The following is a 19,942-nucleotide window of genomic DNA, read 5'->3' on the forward strand; positions in this document are numbered from 1 at the left end:
AACTGTCATATAATTCTGCCATTGAAAGAAATACAGTAAAATGGTGCAGCCACTGTGGAAAACAGTATGCTGGTTCCTCAACAACTTAAACAGAGTTCATGAATCTCTGTTTGATTCAACTTTAGGGTATAAACCCAAAAAGTTTAAAAGCAGGGACCGAAAAACACATTTCTACAGCCATGTTCATACCAGCCCTACTCACACTGGCCAAAAGGTGTAAGCAACCCAAGTGTCCATGGATGGATGATTCCATACACAAAATGTAGTATATACAGAATTAATTAGGATCCAGCCTTTAAAAGTAAGGTAATTCTGACACACACTACAATGTGGATGGACTTTGAAGTCACTCAAGGGAAACAAACCAAATCAAGCCAAAAAGGACACACATACTATGATTCTAAGATGAGGTATCCATATAAGTCTAATTCAATAACAAAATGTACAACGTACTTGCCAGGGGGTTAGGAGTTCGTGACTAACGGATACAGTTTCACTTGGGGAAACTGAAAAAGTAGTGGAGATGAGTGCTGAGAATATTTCTACAACAATGTAAACATACTTAATATCCAAAAACTATATGACATAAATGTAACGAAACTATACACTTAAAGCAATTTAAATGGTAAATGTTATGTGGAATAGATTTAATCACAATGAAAAACATGAAGTACTGACATTTGTTACAACAGGGATGAACAATGAAAACATCCTAAGGAAAAGAGGACATACAGAAAAGGCCACCCAGATCTTAGTCATCTTATGCCCTTTAATTCAATCAAAGTTGGGAAAATAAGAGAAAGTCTTGAGAACAGTTCTGGGGAAAAAGAAAAAATAAAACATTGGATCAGATTTGGAAAACCCATTGCCATACAGTTGGAGCAGGTGCTGACAGTGGAACTGAGCCTGTGGACTGCGTTATGAAGTGAAAACCATAATGAATCCTCACTTGGATGTTATGTGGTGACACAGAGTGTCTCTATTCAAGGTAAAAGCACACTAGAGATTGTCATGAGAAGTGGCATATGTGCTACATCAGTGATGAGTGAGAAACCTGAGCTTACAGATTGAGGAGGACACTGTACTGCTACTGCACCTTTTCTGTATGTTTAAAATTATTGGAAAGTAAATAATTTTTAAAAATTAACCATGTCAAAATCATTACAGAAAAGCAGAGAAAACATCAAACTTCACTACAGAGCCCAAGCCTTCTCCAGTTCCAGTTGATCCAAAATGGTTAAGCTGATCACCCTTGCAGGAATCTACATATTATTAAGAGACACCATAAGATAATTTCATAAGCCACTGTGCCTTGGTTGTTGTGAACGACTTGGATGTGATTTAAAAAAAAAAAAAAAAAAACCAGTGGCAATTTTAAATTCTACTTTTCCACATCAAAATACCAACAAAAAAACCCTGTTAAAAAGTAATAAATAACTTTAGTAAAGCTACATGATACAATATCAATATACGAAAATCGATTGACTTTCTATACACTAATAAAGAAGTTTCAGAAAGAGAAATTAATAAAGCAATTCCATTTAACAATTGTACCAAAAATTTTAAAAAAAAATACCTAGGAATAAAATTAACCAAGGATGTGAACGGCCTGCACATAGAAAGTTAGAAAACATTGATAAAGAAATTGAAGAGATTGCACACAAAATAAAAGCTGTGCTCATGCACTAGAAGAACATTACTGTAACATTCACGAAGCCTAAGCAGTGTACACATTAATTGCAAACTCTACCAAATTCAAATGGCATTTTTTTTTTCACAGAAACAGAAAACAAGAAATCCTACCATTTGTACGGAACAAAAAAGAACCTGGAATAGCCTGAGCAACCTTGAGAAGGGAGAACACAGTTGGAGGCATCTCCCTCCCTGGCTTCACACAACATTAGGAAGCTACAGTCACCAGCAGAGATACAGTAAGATATTGGCACAAAAATAGGCACATGGACCGGAGGAACAGAATATGGGGCACAGAAAAAAAAAAATCTTTATGTTGTCAGTTAGTTCATGGCACAAGAGCCAAGAACACAAAATGGGAAAAGGACAGTCCCCTCAATAAACGGTGCCAAGAACATGGGGCACCATACCACCCAAAATGACACTAGACACTGTCAACACTAAACACAAAATCAAGTAAATTAAAAAATTTTCCACATCAAGCCCCCCCTCTGCTGGATCCTCTGAAAATGGACCTCCTTAGTTGTAATCACACACAGGGAGCCTCTCCCCACTTTTTCCTCACCTTTTATTCCCACAGTGATGCCTCCTGGTGATTTTTTAAAATATTTTTTATTGATTTATAATCATTTTACAATGTTGTGTCAAATTCCAGTGTACAGCACAATTTTTCAGTTATACATGAACATATATATATTCATTGTCACATGTTTTTCTCTGTGAGCTACCATAAGATCTTGTATATATTTCCCTGTGCTATACGGTATAATCTTGTTTATCTGTTCTCCTGGTGATTCTTGAAGACATCTGGCTCCTGTCTGCGTGCACTTGGTTGGTGGAGCTTTGTCCTGAAGCTGAGACCACCAGCCCCACAAGAAGCCAGGTTCCCACAGGAGCCAAACGCACCAGTGAGACATGTGCACCTTGAGGGTCAGAAAGACAGTTTGGCAGTTTTTTCTAAAGCTATTCAAGGCTCACCTGAGCATTCAACATTGCACCTCTAGTATTTAGACAATTGCTTTGAAAAAGTGTTCAAACAAAAACTAGCATGCAATTATGCACAGCAACTCTACTCATAATGGCAAAGCTTTAAAATATGAGGATGTCCATCCATGCATGAATACATAAGCAAGCTGGGGCACACCCATGGAAAGAGAGCAAGTGAAACCCTGAAATATATCTCTTTGGCATGAAGATTACAATGGGTAGATTTCTTAAAAAATAAGACACATGAAACTCTATGATACCCAAGTCAAGACTACCTTTTGTGAGGCAAATTTACATTTATAAGGGAAATCTCAACTTGAAAAGTAATCTCCCTTTCTGTACCAGGAAAAGAAGGAAGATTAAACCTCAGGAAACTTGTCAATAGAGAAGGCTAAGATTTAAATCTACATAATGAACATAAACTTCCTTTCTTTTGGTATTAGAGAAAGATGGCATTTCAGGTGATGTCTTGGGCCATCTCAGGGAATTACTCAATTTCCTGGGCATCTCCCATGCTGAAAGTAGGCACACAAGTTCTTGAATTTGTTTGTACAATTATGTAAAAGTAGTTAATACCACAGAAATGTGTACTTGAAATGATTTCAATTAAAAGTGTCATATTATGTATTTTTAATCACAATGAAAATAATGTAGGAATGTAGCACTGATACTATTTACACCATTAATAAACACTGAAAAGCTCCCTAGTGAAAAGAGCCATAAATTTCTCCCATATCACGTGGGCATCATGTGTGCTCTACATCCATCAAGGTTGTCACAGTGAGAGTCTCAGTAGCAAACCCAGAAAAAGAAAACAAGCAGCTGGACCAAGTGGTGACAGCTGAAGGGGCCGGCGGGTCACACAGTGATGCAGACGCCACACGGCTTCTTCACTGGTAGGTTATATGATGGCTCCTCAGGAGACTATCCCTGTTTTGGGTAAAACACCCTACAGTATTTTGTATAAAGTGGCAGTGGTGAGTAGTATTTACCATCATAGAAATTACTGGAAAGTCCATTATTTTCAAAACAGCCATATCAATACCACAGCAAAGAAGCTGATAAGACAGACATCAAACCTTGCTATAGAAGACAAGGCTTACCTAGACCAAGGTCAACCAAAGTTGTGATGCTCATCACCCTTGGAGGAGTCCACTTGTTATTAAGAGGCACTGTGGAATGAGTACACCAGGAGCCACCGAGTCTTGGATCCTGTGCATGACCTGGGATGCAGGAGAAACAGTGAGATTTTAAAATTACAATTTTCCACAACACTTAACAAACAGTTGTTAAAATAAATAAATTCAGTAAAGTTCAATATGAAATCAATGTAGAAAAATCAGTTGCATTTCTATACACTAATAATAACCCATCAGAAGGAAAATTCAAGGAAACAATCACATTTATAACTGTATCAAAAAGAACAAAATATCTAGGAATTTAACCAAGGATGTGAAAGACCTGTACTCAAAAAATTATATAGCATTGAAAAAGAAGTTAAAGAAGACAAAAATAAACAGAAAAAATATTCTGTGCTCCTGGATTGGAAGAATTACTATTATTAAATTATTGATTCTACCAAAAGATATCAACAAATTCACTGCAATATAAATATAATATTCAATGATATGTTTCATTGAAATAGAAATAATAATCCTATTATTAATATAGAACAACTAAGGATCCTGAACAGCCAAAGAAGTTCTGAGAACGAAGGACACAGCTGGAGGCATCTCCCTCCCTAGCATCAAACTGTATCACGGAACTGTAGTAACCACAACAGTGAGGAAATAGCACAAGCACAGACACACGTATGAGAGTAACAGCATAAAGAGCCCAGAGATAAACCCGCATGGCTATGGTCAGTTAATTCATGAAAATGGGACCAAGGACACACAAAGAGGGAAGGACACTCCACACAATAAACATTGCCCAGAAAATGGGACACCATGCACCAAAGAACATCACTGGTCACCATCTCGATTGCACACAAAACTAACTAAAACCCCACAGTTTTCCACATCAACCTCTTTCTGAGGTTCCTCTGAAGACAGAACTCCCCTGAGCAGTCAGCTGCACACAGGAAGCTTCTCCCTACTTTGTCTTTTTTAACTCTTATTGTGCCTTTCACAGCAATGCCCAAGAAAACTCAGCCCATGACAGCATGGACACAGCCCCACTGTCTAGAAGATGAAGCCCTGACAGTCCTGAAGAGACCAAGCCCCTGCCGGCTGTGCAAGGGACTAAGTCCATAGGCAGAATGCACCTGCGCCCTGTGGGTCAGAGGTGGATCTGGCGCCCCACTGTGAACCATAAAAAAAAAGTTCAGGGGACGCTGAGTTCACAAAGCCCAGAGACCTCATCCTGAATGCAGTTCTGCTCTATGTAGTGCCTTTGGAAATCCAAACTGAAACACAGCCAAATAGCTCACTATGTTGTCTCAAAAACTGGTTAAGGAGCAATTAATTTAAAAAACATATAGAATGAAGAGAACATAGACACAAACTACAACTGATAGCAAAATTCACTCATGATTGCCCATAGACAAATTTAAATGGCAAAACTATAAGAGTCTTAAAAGGAAAAGGGAGAAAATCTGTAAGACCTTGGGCCTGGTGATGAGTTTTAACTCACAACAACAAATGCCTGTGAACAAATCAACACAAAATTAATAATGTGGACTTTATAGAACTATAAACTTCTACTCTGTGAAAGGTCTTACTCATAAAGGCAAAAGAGAGACCACACACTAAGAGAAAGTATTTGCAAAATGTGTATCTGATAAAGGATTTGTACTCAGATTATACCAATAAAATCTAAAACAAACAACTCCACTAAAATGGGCAAACAACTCCACTAAAACGGGTAAAGATAGAAACAAACATCAAGCTAAAGAAGGTATACAGATAGTAAATAAACATGCAAAAATATATTCAAGATCCTAGTGGAAAACAGGTATGGCCAACTTTGGAAGACAGTTTGGCAGTTTCTCCCAAAGCTAAGCATTCTCAACTTAGAGTCCCCCCAAGAGACAGCTCTTGACTTTAGACATCTGCTTTGAAAAACTGTTCAAACAAAAACATCAAGTAATGTACAGGAGGTCTATTCATAATGGCTTCGAAGCTCAAGTGGTCAGTATGCCCGTCTGTAGATGAACTCCTAAGTGAAGTAGTGCACATTCATGTCATGGGGAGCAGAATGTGCCACCCCCCAAATAGGTCTGGAGCCTAGTGACTACTACAATCTGAGTAATTTTTTTTTTAAAGACTCTCAGAAAACTGAGTAGAGGTTGTCACTTTGTGAGGGACATTTTCATTTTTTACAGAAATAAGTCAATTACGTGATTAAGTAAGCGGTAGTGTCACAGGATGGAATACAGGATGTAACAAAGGATCTGTATTAGAAATGAATGAAAACACACGCTGCTGCAGTGGAGCAGAAGGTGCCAGCCTCAGTAACTGCAGGAATGAATGGAACGTGTAGACTACAGGGAAAATGTACTGCACGTAAACAGTGGGATCTGTAAGATCCATCCCACACAGGTAGGAGCTAAGAACGCTGAAACCACTCATCTGGAGCAGAATGAGAAATGAATTGAATGGACTGAAGATGGTGGGAACCAGGATTCTACTGTCTGACTGGGAGTTACAGATAAGCGGGGGGGAGATGTACCCTGTCCATAAGATAATGGATCAAGTTGGAGGCATCAGTATAAGCCCGTCTTCTGCTTAATATGAATACAGACATTTCCACATAGAAATCTTTACAATTAGGAGTGTACACTATTGGGAAAGGGGAAATTTCACTCTCTCTCCCTCTTGACTTCTTGTGGCTGGACGAATAACAAAACTAACACAAGACAGAGCAGCAGAAGAAAAAGACATTTTAATTCCTACACACAAAACTCTCATAGAAATGAGAAGTAAGAGGTAGTGAAAACAGGCAGATTTTATACATCTAGAAAACTATAAATTTGTTAGGAATTGACAGCCCAAAGAGTGTAACTTTTGGGTACTCAATCTAAACAGAGTTTGGGCTTGGGCTGGTAAATTAAAGAAGTTACAAGTTATGTTTATATGCGCCTCTGAACCTTTCACATGACAGGCTTATTTCCTGCTTTTACGGAGATAGAGCGGGGGTCAGAGTGTCCCTCTTGCTTTGGCCACTTCTAAGTAACTTAAATTTAAAACACTATGTGGATGTGGCAGATGGGTAGGGGATGGTGGTCCCTGAGCAACAACAATACACTGAGGTGGGAACATATGCACACATTTCCTTGCATTGTCAGCTGAGAACATTTTCCTCCCATATGTAAGTTCTTAATACCATTCTTTAATTAAAGGAATCAGGACTCTTTGAAGAAATGGCTTATACTAGGACTGAGACAGTCAATATATGAGCCAGGATCATCTTCAATCTTGTATCAGAAAGTAAGGAAGTACCAGGGCAGAAAAAAACCAAAATATGGAACGACCTCAAAGGAAACAGGAGCCAATGAAAGAGTTCTCAGTAGCCAAAGCAGGAATAAACTGAGCAACCAAGCCTGTAGTGCTGGATTATAACCAAAAGACTAAAATAACTATTCAGGTGTCCACAATGGTGAAGTTAAATGATGACATAGGTTGTTGGGTTTTCTTGTTGTTGTTGTTGTTGTTGTTGTTGTTGTTGTTGTTGTTGTTGTTGTTGTTTAATAGATGGGATTGAATGGAGAACTCCTATGCAGAAGAATTCCTAATAATCCATGACATCCATCAAGGAGGTGGAACTAAAGCCCCCTCTCCTGAAGTGTAGGTTCCACATAGTGACCTTCTCCTGCTTAGGTCAGAAGCAAGAAAAGTCCAAGATCCCACTGCTGGGCATGTATCCAGAGCAAAACTCTAATGTGAAAAGACACATCCACTGATTTTTTTTTTTTTTATGCCCACAGTGGGCAACATTAAATTGGGGGGGGAAATTGTGTTTTCAACAAGTGGTGCCAGGCAATTGTCTATCCAGTGAAATTTTTTCATTTCTAAGAGAAATGAAATTGGATCCCTGCTTCATACCGCATGCAAATTTAACTCAAGATACATAAAAAGCCTAAATTTAAAGTGGTAAAGTGACAATCAGCCCTCATCTGCTGATTCCACATTTGCAGAATCAGTCTCCTTCAGATAAAAAAAATAATAATAATTTGAGAAATTTCCATAAAGAAAAACTTGAATTTGTGGCATGCCAGAAACTATTTAAATAACGCTATATTTTCTTCATAATTATTTACATACCACTTACATTGTATTATTTGGTATAATAATCTAGAGATTATTTTAAGTATACAGGAAGCTGTGCTTAGATTATTTGCCAATACTACACCACTTTATATAATGGGCTTGAGCACCGACAGATATTTAGTATCCACAGGGTGTCCTGGAACCAATACCTCACAGATAGGGAGGGAAGCTGCATAAACTCTCAAAGAAACAATGGGGATAAGTCATCATGACCTTGAAGTTAGCAATTTTTTCAGATCTGATAGCAAACACAAGCAAGGAAAGAAAATAATAAATTGCCTTTCCTCAAAATTAAAGATATTTGTACATCAAAGATGTTATCCAGAAACTGAAAAGACAGCACACAAAATCAAAGAAAATATTTGCACATTATATACTTGAAAAAAAATTTATCAAGAATATATCAAGAACTTTCACAATTCATAAAAAGACAAAACAAACCCAATTTTTAACATGGTAAAAGGACTTAAATACACCCCTCTCTATATGTAAACTTAAAAAAAAAAAGTACAGTATATTGTATATATGTATTTACATGCAATATAATTATATGTGCAGTCAAACAGTAATAATCTACCTGATAAAAGTGAAAAACAAGAAAAACCAATAAATACATAAAATTAAATAGTTTTTAAATAGACCCATCTCCAGACAAGACAAATAGTCAACAAGCACATGAAAACATGTTTAAAATCAGTTGTGATGGAAATGTAAGTGAATACCATAATGCCATGCCGTTTCAAGCACACTAGAAGCCCTACAATCCAGAAAACTAAAAACAAATATTGGCAAAAATGTACAGAAATTGAAACTTTTAAACATTACTTGGAAAATTGGAAAATGGTACAGCCCATGTTTCCAGTTGGTCATTCCCTCAAAAAGATAAAAATACAGTTACCTTATGGTTCAACAACTACACTCCTAGATATAGACCCCAAAACATTAAAAATAGGTGTTCAAACAAAAAAAGGCACACAAATATTCACAGCAGCACTATGCGCAATGGCCCCAAAGGTAGAACAATTGAAATGTCCATCAAAGGCTAAACAGATAAACAAACAGGGTGCATCCATAAACTGCCATATTATTCTGCCATATGAAGGACTAAAATGGTGCAGCCATGGTGGAGAACCATACAGGAGTTCCTCAAAAACTTACACATGGGGTTGACGTGTGATCCATCAATGCCACTTCAGGATATATGTTCAAAATATTTGAAAGCAGGAACTGGAATAGAAATGGGTACACCCATACCCATGGCAGCACTAATCACAACAGCAAAAGGTGGAAATAACTCACCTGTCCATCAGCAGATGAATGCATAAACTACATGTGGTGTATACACAGTGGGATACTGCACAGCCTTAAAAACTAAGGAAATTATGACACATGCTGCAACGTGGATAAATCTTGAAGTCAATATGCTAAGTGAAATAAGCCAGACACAGAAGGACAAATATTATAGGATTCCCCTTGTACAAGGCATCCAGAGAAGTCAGATACAGAGACAGAAAGAGTGTCACTGCCAGGGGCTGAGGAGAGTCAGTGTTCACTGGACACAGGGCTTCCTTCACCTGGGGAAAATGAGGAAGTTCTGGAGATGGACGGTGAGGCATCTGTACAACAATGTGAATCTAGTTAAGCATAGTTAAATGGTTTAAGTGATAAATGTTACCTTCTGTATTTTTAATGACAATGAAAAATGTGAATGAATCACTAATGATTCAAACTGGATACAGATTGAAAACATTCTAAGTGAAAGGAGACACACAGAAGAGGCCACCCGGATCGTACTCATCTTGTGTGCTTTAAATCCATTAAGATTTTGAAAAAGAGGAAAACTCTCAGTAACAGTTTCAGAAAAAGAAAACTGGCACAGAATGGAAAAAGGGATTTCCGTAAGTTGGGGCAAAGGGGAAGGCTGAAGTGGGCCTGTGGATGGGATTACAAGGTGAACCATAAAATTTCTTCATTTGGGGTTTATGTGCTGGTTCCCTGGGGGAGTATCCCAGTGTTAGATAAAACCCACAGGAGTATTTATGTGAAGTGGCAAATGTGAGTACTGCGAAATGCTATTTAAAGTATTTTATAAAGAACTTTATAAGAAACTTTATTAAAAACTGTTACTTTTGAAAACAACCATGTCAACACCACACCAAAAAAGCAGAGAAGACATCAGATTTCCTCATAGAGGCCCACCCTTAACGCGACCCAGTTCACCCAAAGTGCTGATGCTCATCGCCCTTGCAGGCATCCACATGTAATTTAGAGGCACTGTGGGAAGATTAGGAGCCGCTGTTTCTTAGGTGCTGTGGGGGACCTGGATGGAGTCCAAACAGGGTGATTTCTGATTTCTAGTTTTCCACATCAAACCATCAAAAACCTGTTAGAACTAATAAATCATTTCAGTAAAGCTACAAGGTACAAAATTAATACACAAAAATCAGTTGCCTTTCTATACATTAATAATGAAACATCAGAAAGAGGCATTTTTTAAAATCCCATTTACAATTGCATCCAAAAAAATACCTAGGAATAAATTTAACCAAGGGTGTGAAAGACCTGCACACTGAAAATTCTAAGACACTGAGGAAAGAAACTGAACAGACACAAATAAATGGAAGGATATCCTGTGCTCGTGGACAGAAAGAATTAATGTTGTTAAAATGTCCATTCTACCCATGGCAGTGCTCAAACTCAAAGCAAGCCTTGTCAAATCATTATGCCCTACACCAGAAAATAACAGAACATCGTGAATTGACTATACTTCAATAAAAAAAATAAATAAATAAACTTCAGTGGTATTTTTCACAGAAACAGAACAAACATTCCTAACATACATGTGGAAACACAAAGGACCCTAAACAGCCAAAGAGATTCTACAAAAGGGAAACAGGCTGGAGGCATCTCCTTCCCTGACTTCACACGGCATTACAAAAGCACAGTCACCAAAAAGGTGTGGAATTGGCACAACCATAGGGACATGGACCAGAGAGAGTCTGCAAACAAACCTACAGGGATGTGGTCAGTTAATTCACAAGAAAGGAGCCAGGAACCTGCACCGGGGAAAGGACAGTCCCCTCGATGAATGGTGCTGGGAAAACTGGACACCGCACGCCAAAGAAGGACACGGCACACTGTCTGCACCACACACAAAACCTGACTAAAAACCCACAGCTTCCCACATCCAGCCCTTCCTCTCCCGGGGCCTCTGAGGAGGGACTCCCCTCAGCAGTCAGCCCCTCACGGGAAGCTTCTCCTCACTTTCCCTTCCTCCTCACCTTCCCTCAGTGCAGCACCTCCTGTTGGATCCTGAGGAGACGGGGCTCCTGTCAGCGGGGACAAAACCCCCTGTTGTCCCAAAGCCCCGGCAGGTCCAGAGGAGATGCAGCCCCAGGCAGCTGCGCAGGACGCCAGATCCTCAGGCAGAACGCACGTGAGTTCCCGCCACAGCTGGGGGAGGCGGGCTCCGGGCCCGGCCAGCCAATGGGGAAGCGCGGGCCCAGCCACCCTCACAGCCAGCCGAGGCCCCGCCCTGACCGCGGCTCTGCTCAATCCTTTACACTGGAAATTCAAACTGAAATAGAGCCAAATGCCCATAACTTCTCCAAATACTTCAGAAACAATTAACTGGAAGCCATACGGAATGAAGTGAACGGACACAAACTTTAAACCTTACACCCTTGTTTGCTGAACTTTCATGACAACCTGCCATAAATGACTTCCTCCCTCCCGGAGGCCTCGCTTTTGATTTTAGCTGAAGGTAATACTTAAGGTGATGCCTCTGGCCATTTCAGGGAGTGAGTCAGTGTTCCTGGGTGTCTCCCCTGTATACAGGAGGTATACACGTTATTAAACTTGCTTCTTTTTCTCCCTGTAATCTGTCTTACTAGGGGGTGGGGGGGCGGTGTTAACTAAAAGCCTAGAAGGGGAGAGGGAGAACTGGTTTTCCTCCCACACACACGCAGTGGAATACTCCTCAGCAATAGAAATTAAACCGTCAACCCACGAAAAGACACGGGTAAATCTTACTTGTATATTACTAAGTGAAAGAATCCAGTCTGAGGAGACTGCTCACAGTAGGACCCTATTTAGGACAATTATGGAAAAGGCAAAACTACATACATAAGCAGATCATGGGGTGGTGGGGGGGGTTTGAAGTATTCCATGTGAAACTTTAGGTTGGTGTCACTATGATTGTGTCTAAGCCCATACATTTGTACAGCCCAAAGGTCAATCATAATCTATTCAAATTTAGCGGTTTAGGGTGTAGCAGCATCGCAGGATGGAACACACAATGTGACAGAATTTAACTGTATTAGAAATGGGTGTAAAAACTCACAGTCGGTGGTGGGCAAGAGGTGCCGACCTAAGTTAACTTTGGAAATGCACAGAATCGTTCTGCAAAGGCAGAATGGACCACTGTTAACCTGTGGGCTTTGTATTATAAAGTTCTTTCCAGGGTGTAGTGGCTAACAATTCTGAAGCCACTGTGAATGGAACCTGGAAAAGAGAGATGAGTTGATAAAGGGCAGATGGTGGGAACCAGGCTCCTCGCTGTGGGAATGGGAAGTCACAGATGAGCAAGGGGAGAGCCTTGGCCCTCATACTCCTGGATCTGAGTTTCCTAGGTGGATGGCGTGGGGAGTGGACTGGCCAGGGGAAGGCACAGCTCTTTACCCTGGGAAGGTCCTGCAGATGTAGGAAACTCACACCCCTTCCTTCCCCCCATACCTGCTGGAAACACCCAGACCTTTGAAATCAGCCAATGCAGCTTTTCAGACATTCTCACCCTGAGGCAGATAAAGGAGCCTGAGGGTCTTGCACTGCTACCCAGCTGGTCCCAGAATCCAGGCCCTGGAGGGTGGAGCCAGGATGGGGTAACTGGATCTCTGACCAGCATGTCAGAGGAAGGAAGAAGACCAGTCCTGACAGCAGGGGTCTCCTAAAGTCTGTGAGCCCAGTGCCCTGATGGGGTTCATTCCCTGTGGGGACATTGGCGGTACCTGCAGTGGTTCTGTTTTCCACCTGAGCCCCTTGGATGAAGCCAGGGCAGAACTGGACTCAGGGATCCCCTGGCAGTGTTTCAAACTCTGACACAGTGGCTTTACAAAGGAACAGGAGAGTGAAGCTGAGCACCTGACAGCCACTCCTCTCCAGCTCTGAGCTGCTTCCATCAGGACCACAGTCCCCTGCATGGAGTCTGCTATAACCCACCTGCCCCCACCTGAGCTCTCCCCTTCCTCCCTGGACCCCTCTCCCAGGCCAGATGCATCTGTCCAACCATTGTACCCCCCTCTCGCCTTGAGGCTGACAGGCCCCTCACAGGACTGTGATCCTGCCACTCCCCAAATCCCAGGAGGCAGCCCTGCCTTCCCTGGTTGCTGAGCCAAGACACCTGGGGCTTCCCAATCCCCCACTTTCCTTGTGCCCTGGTGAATTTCAGCTCTCCCTCCCAAAATCCCAGGTGGTGGCTTGCAGAAATTGACAACCAATCTAAAATTCATGTGGAAAAGGCCAGGGGCTCAGAACAGATCAAGGAATCCTGACAAAGAAGAACAAAGTTGGAGGTACGGAAAGCCAGGCAGAACCCCACGGTTGGTATAAAGACACTTTCAGCTGAAGACACCTGAGATTCAACAGATGCAGGAAAAAGCTTTTCTTGGCGCTCCCCTTGTCTGAATAAAAGCAGAAACTTCTGAGGAATGACCACAGCTACCAATTACCTCATCAGAGTGTCTTCTACACTCAGGAGAGAGACCAAGTCCCCTCTGAACATATGCCCCGGAGTCGCTCACACTTTTATTGGTCCCTGTAATGCCTGGGCCTGTGTTGGGCAATAGGCAGCCAGAGCCAAATGTTAGATAATTTGTACAATAAAGGGGCAGACAGTTTATATGCTAAAGTAGACTACTGTTGCTACTTAACATTCTCTTCCCAAATCTAAGGCGACTCAAAGGTAACTAAGGAAACAAGTGAATGCTTCAGGAATGGAAGCAGAGAGCAAAATGAGATCTTTCTGTTGCTGTCTCTTCTTTTAAGCCAAAAATTTCCGCTTTAAAGGTGAGGAAATTGAAGCCAGAGAGAAGAAAATCTGCATGTAAGGTCCAAATCAGTGCGCAACTAGAAAAATGGCCAAACATATGAAGCACATGTTTTCAGAAACTACACATCAGGTAGAAAGGACTGTGACCCTTGAGGGAAGAGATATAAAATGGTCCTGCTGTGATGGTTTAAATAGGCCCACAAAGTCCTTCATCATTTCTTCAAGAGGGAGAGCCTAATTCCTCTACCCTTGAGTGTGGGCTGAATTTGGAGTTTTGCATCTAACAAACAAAAAGTCACATGACATAGCCAGAAATAGAAAGGAAAATGCTATATGATATCACTTATATGTGGAATCTGGGGGAAGAAAGGGGGGGGGGACACAAATGAACTTAATGACAAAACAGAAACAGACTCACAGACATAGAGAACAAACTTATGGTTACCGGGGGGTAAACGGGGTGGGAAGGGATAAATCAGGAGTTCAAAATTTTCACTTCTTGGGGAGTGATGGAAATGTTAGCTATCTTGACTGTAGTGGTGGTTTCATGGGTGTATACAGCCATCAAAATTCATCAGATTGTACATTTGAAATATGTATGGTTTACTGTACAGGAAACATACCACAGTAAAGGTGTTAAAAACTAAAAGTAAAATAAATATTAAAAAGCTTGTGATGTTTGGAACTTTGGAGAACAGGTCTAAGGCATAGGATATTCCTCCTTGCTGTCTCTCTCGGTTCACAGACTCTGGGGGATGCCTGGAGCACACACTGTGAGCACACTCAAGCAAACACATGCAGGGAACCAGGAGGAACTCCCTTCACCAGCAATAATGTACCAGGCAGAGGAGTAACACTCACCTTAGAGGCAGATCCTCTGGCACCAGATGATAATGATGATGATGACCTGGCTGCAACCTCATGAGAGGTCGTGAGTCAGAACCACCCAGCTAACCCCCTCCAGGATACTGAACCCACAGAAACTGTGGGAGAACATATACGTTTGCTAAGTTCATAAACTGCACGGTAATTTGCTACGCAGCATTACATAATTCCTACAAATTTTGGTACCTATAGCAGTGGGCTGTTATAACCAAAACCTAAAATGTGGGAGTGGCTTTGATAACAGGCAGTGGGAGAATGAAAAGGATTTCAGAAGTGTTAGTGAAAGCTTGACGTGGTGTGAACATACTATTAATAGAAGTCCATATTTTGAGGAGGCTGTTGTTGAAGACTTAAAGGATAGTATCAAAAAAAATCTGACTACAAACTAGAGGAAAGAGGATCTTTGTTATGTCGTGTCAGAAAGTTTAGTAACACTGTTCTGAGAGTAATGTGGAAAGTTCAAAATGAGCCCAAGCATGGGGTGAACTAGCTAAGATTTCCAGAAAATACTGAGTGTCTCCTTGCTGCTTCTTCCTTGCTGCTTCCACTAAATGGCAAAAAGGAGAGAGAGAACTAAAAGAAGGACTATTAAACAAAAAGGGGCCAGGACTTCATGATTTGGGGGATTCCGTCTCTCCAGATAACATAACATGCTAAAAATTTAGAAATGGACTATAGGCACTTCTCTCCGAGAACCACCCTGTAGGGGAACCCTCCTGGGAACAAGCCGAGTTCACAGGTGACACCCCACTGCAGAGCTCAGGGTCAGCACTGGTAAGCCCCGGGTGGTTGTGGCCCCTTATTCACATCAAAGCTGTCTGTGAACACCCCGAATTTTACCCTCCAATTTGTTCCTCTAATTATACAGAGTCCTACTGGGATGGTTGTGAGGATTGTCCCACTCTATATGAATATGTTCAGGACTTTTTGAATCATCTTACAAACCACTTCATAGGTTTGGAAAGTGAAACTGAACGGTTTGCAGAGACAGTGAATGGCTGTGTTAAAATATATGATGTTTTGCAAGAACACGGGGAAGTTATGTATCAACAGGCCATGTCTATCTCAAATCCCCTTACGTGGGAGCTAGCAATTGTCAACTTCCAGAGAGTGGCAGTTCTGACCAATTGCTACTTTAAAGATGCCAGAATTAACATTAAGTTAAGGAACAAGCTGCAAAAAGAATGAAGTGACTTGAAAACGATTCCATGTATTTGTACTGTTCCTGGAAGAATTTTATCTTAACCTGGCGATCAAGGAAACAAATGGACCAGGTTATGAGAGCAGGTCTTCTTCGGGAGGTGCTGGATGCCCTTTTATCTAACCCTCCAGAAAACAATTTAAATTGTGCAGTACAGTTACTGAAGTTGACAGGGTCAGTTTGGAAGATGCTGGAAGGATAAAGGAAAGACTGGTATGCAAGAAATTATTCGGAGAATTGAAAATGTCATCCTAGATGCAAATGGATGCAGAGATGTAAATCAGACGCTCATGAAACTTGTAGAACGCTGGTCAGGTAACGGGCAGAGCCCATGCACCTCAACAGAGAAGCGGCACCTGAAAGTGAGACTATGCTATGCGTGAAGCGATGTTCTGCGCATCTGGTGGCTCTCCTTTCCCTGCAGTTCATCCAGCTTGTCGGGAGAAGTATTGAGAACTACTTGAAAGAGATGACTTTTTTCCAGATTATGAAGAAAATGGAACAGATTTTTCAGAGGCTGGTGATCCACACTTGGACGATACTGATGATGAGATGGACTCAGAGATCAAAGAAACTTATGAACAGCTTGGTTTGGCATCAGAGCATAAGCAAAAACAGTAAAGCTAAATTTCAGCATATCAGTTTCACAAAGCTATTTAGCTTGTGGTGACTTAACAGAACACAGGAAAGAAAGAACATGTGTTACTCTTATACCAAGTCAAGGATGTTGAGTTATGTTGCTAATGCACACAACTTTAATTTTGTTTAACAGTATCTCCCAAAATAACCTTTATTACCTCTCCCTGGGGGGGGGGGGGGAGGATTCTAAACAAAGATAAAATACAGGGTATGGTCAGGAAAATATATGTGAATGGAAAATCGTTTGTTAAGACAGCAGAAATATCAAAGTGGCGCCTCAGAGGACATTACAGAATGCAGTCAGACAAAAATCTCACTAAAAAGACCAACTCATATCAAATAAGGAGTCCTAAGTAGCTAGTGAATATTCCTAAAGACTGTAGACTGTCAACTTGCATTTAAAAAACACAAGCAATTCTGAATTTTTTCACAATTACACACTTCAGAACTTTTCATACAACGGAAAAGACACAAGATACATCAAAACTTTGAAATATCAGACTCTGTTGCCCCACGTTCACTCCCCGCCGCTCCCTTGAGTGGAACCCAATTACTCTTATCTAAGTTTCAGGAGGAAGCTGCATAGAGAAAAACACAAAGACTGACCAACTAGGCCCAAGACTGCAGAGGATTTGACTTCCAGTCAACCTTGAGCCTTATTACCGGCTCATTGTAATACATTAGTATGCTAAGTGCCATACCCAACAGGACCATGACAGTTGACAATTGCTATGACGACAACCCAAAACTCCCATACAAGGATTGAAAAGGAGTTGCATCAGTGTGGGTCCAACCACATCCTTGTTAAGTCATGAATATTCCTCCCACTCTTTCAAATCTCCACCTACTCCACCCTGACCAGACCCCACCCACCCACCCCCGCCACCCTTCCCCTTCACTTTGACCTTCCTATATATTTGGTGTCTCCAACTGAATTGGGTTGAGAAGCTGATTTGCGAGCTAGGTTACCACTTTGCCAGTCTTTGGCCGTTGAATAAAGCTTGTGCTGTTCCTGTCTCAGCATCTGTCTCATTATTGGCTGCGTGAACCTGATCAGACAAAGAACTTCCCTGGCCGATGCAAGGGGGTCCTGGCCCTGGCTCAACCAACTGAGTAACAAACTGGAGGGAGAAGCAAGAGGGTGCCAGGCTAGAAAGGCCTTCCCACCAGGTGGAATGGTTCTCAAGCCCTGGGGCTGGCAGGAAAGTCACAGAGGTTCAAAGATTGGGCTGGGCAGAAACCTGGGGTATAGGCGCCGATGCCTCTGGCGCCAGGTGACCATCACTGACATAAGAACCTGGATGCCAGCGGAAAGGACTCGGGGACCCACAGGAGCACACAGAGATGCAGTCTAGCCGGCAACTGGGGGAGTCCCCGGACCTCAGTCCGCCCTGCGAAAACTGGGGACAGGCCCATGGCGCCCAGTTTGCCCAGGTCACTGCAGGCCCGCACTCGGGTCCTCGTCGCCCACCTTCCCGGGAAGAAAACGAAAGCAGGAAAGGGTGACGCCAGAGTGGCCACCAACCAGGTAACAAACTACAGGCTTGTAAAAGCCTCCGCTGCCAATGAGCCATATTGGGTTAGTGTGGTCCCTGATACAGCGTTCCTGGGCCGCGCGGAGGATTCTGGGTGCTGTAGTCCCTGGATGAGCGGAAACACTGACAATTCTGGGTACTGTAGTCCTGGGATTGGCAGAGATGCTGAGGGTCCTGGGTACTGTAGTCCGCGGATGGGTGGCAGTGAGGAGCGGGTAACAAACTGATACCTCTGAGCACTGCAGCCCCATGCTTAGGGGAGGGGGCACGCGCGGATTCTGGGCACTGTAGTCCCCAGAGAAGCAGAAACACTGAAGATTCTGGGTACTGTAGTGCAAGGGTGGGCGGGAAAGCCAAGAATTCTGGGCTCTGTAGTCCCCGGATGAGCGGAAACGCCAAGGGTTCTGGGTGCTGTAGTCCCAGGATGGGACACACCAAGGATCGTGGGTACTGTAGTTCCAAGCCACATTGAGGCTTCTGGGCACTCTAACCCCAGGATGGGGGCACATCGAGGCTTCTGCATACTGTAGTCCCAGGCCAGGCAGGGGATTCTGGGTTCTACGGTCCCAGGCCTCTCGAGGCACTTTGGTCGCTGTCCCTGTTCCCTGTCTCTCGTGCTGACAAGCAGGACTCCCCACTTCCCTCTCCTGTGTGCTTTTCCCGTGGGAAAGGAGGGCTATGCAAGGCTGATCCTGTGGTGAGGCCTGGTGGGGCAGAGCACTTACAGGCCTCAGGCCCAGTGTTTCTGCTAGGGGGAGGGAAAGGCGATGGGGTGTGGCGCCGCCAAGGACCCCAGGTCAGGGTGCCACCTGGTTTATTATCCCTCTTAGCAAGCTAAGAGGTTGCGAGGCAGAAGGCCCTTTTGTCAACCCCATGGATGTAGAGAATTGAAACATCCCAAGGTGCTCTCTACACTGCCCAAGGAGCTGTTGAATTGCCCAGCAGCATAGCCAGCTTAGTAACTGGCAACAGGGGTTGACAGGACCAGGCTGGCCTGAGCTGGAGGACCATGAATGCCTGCCCAGATGGTCAGAGGTCAAGGGCTGTCCTGCCTGACTTGACTGTCCCTTGATGCCCACTCAGATGGGACAAAAGGTCCAGCTAGTTCCAGGAGGGGACCACCAGCCCTCAGGAAGGGAGCACATGGTGGCTGGCAGGTCCCTCCACCCAGTCCTGTGTACATCCACACTTGCCTACTGAGTGTCCTCGGTGCCAACACTGTGCTGGAACCTGGGGCTGCACAGGCAGAGCGGGGACAGCAATGCCTTGCCCAAGTGAGAGGGCAGAGGAAAACACTGTGTGGCTTCTGAGGCTCCACAAGCCTTGACTGAGATTGAGTTGGATTTGAAACAGTGACAACTGACATTTCATTCTTCTCTCAGAGCCCAGGACTCGGGGGGCAGAAAAACAGTGGTACAGTCAACTCCCTGACTCATGTGTGATGCTGGGCTAATCCTGCCAATCCTGGGGACGTGGGCGGGCCCTGCAGTGGTTCTGTTTTCCACCTGAGCCCCTTGGATGAAGCCAGGGCAATAGTGGGCTCAGGGGTCCCCTGGCAGTGTTTCAAACTATGACACAGTGGCTTTACAAAGGAACAGGAGAGTGAAGCTGAGCACCTGACAGCCACGCCTCTCCAGCTCTGAGCTGCTTCCATCAGGACCACAGTTCCCTGCATGGAGTCTGCTGT

The 19,942-nt window shown here is 42.9% G+C and overlaps 1 long non-coding RNA gene and 1 pseudogene across 2 annotated transcripts in view; one reads left to right on the forward strand and one right to left on the reverse strand.

Moving 5' to 3' along the window:
• Positions 1–535: 535 nt before the first annotated feature.
• LOC141573541 (uncharacterized) overlaps positions 536–19,942 on the reverse strand; it is a 40,629-nt gene continuing 21,222 nt past the window's right edge. Inside the window, exons 1-3 of one of the 2 annotated variants that reach the window (XR_012499323.1) lie at positions 11,231–11,616; positions 3,783–3,902; positions 536–2,615 (exon numbers count right to left, since the gene is read on the reverse strand). This is a non-coding gene — a long non-coding RNA (uncharacterized LOC141573541). Of the gene's footprint in view, positions 2,616–3,782; positions 3,903–11,230; positions 11,617–19,942 lie in introns of those variants that run through there. The other variant, XR_012499322.1, reaches the window with a different exon arrangement.
• On the forward strand, positions 11,728–16,742 carry LOC105084144 (polyadenylate-binding protein-interacting protein 1 pseudogene; annotated as a pseudogene).

This window comes from Camelus bactrianus, chromosome 16, assembly GCF_048773025.1.
Source record: "Camelus bactrianus isolate YW-2024 breed Bactrian camel chromosome 16, ASM4877302v1, whole genome shotgun sequence".
NCBI classification, from domain to species: domain Eukaryota; kingdom Metazoa; phylum Chordata; class Mammalia; order Artiodactyla; family Camelidae; genus Camelus; species Camelus bactrianus.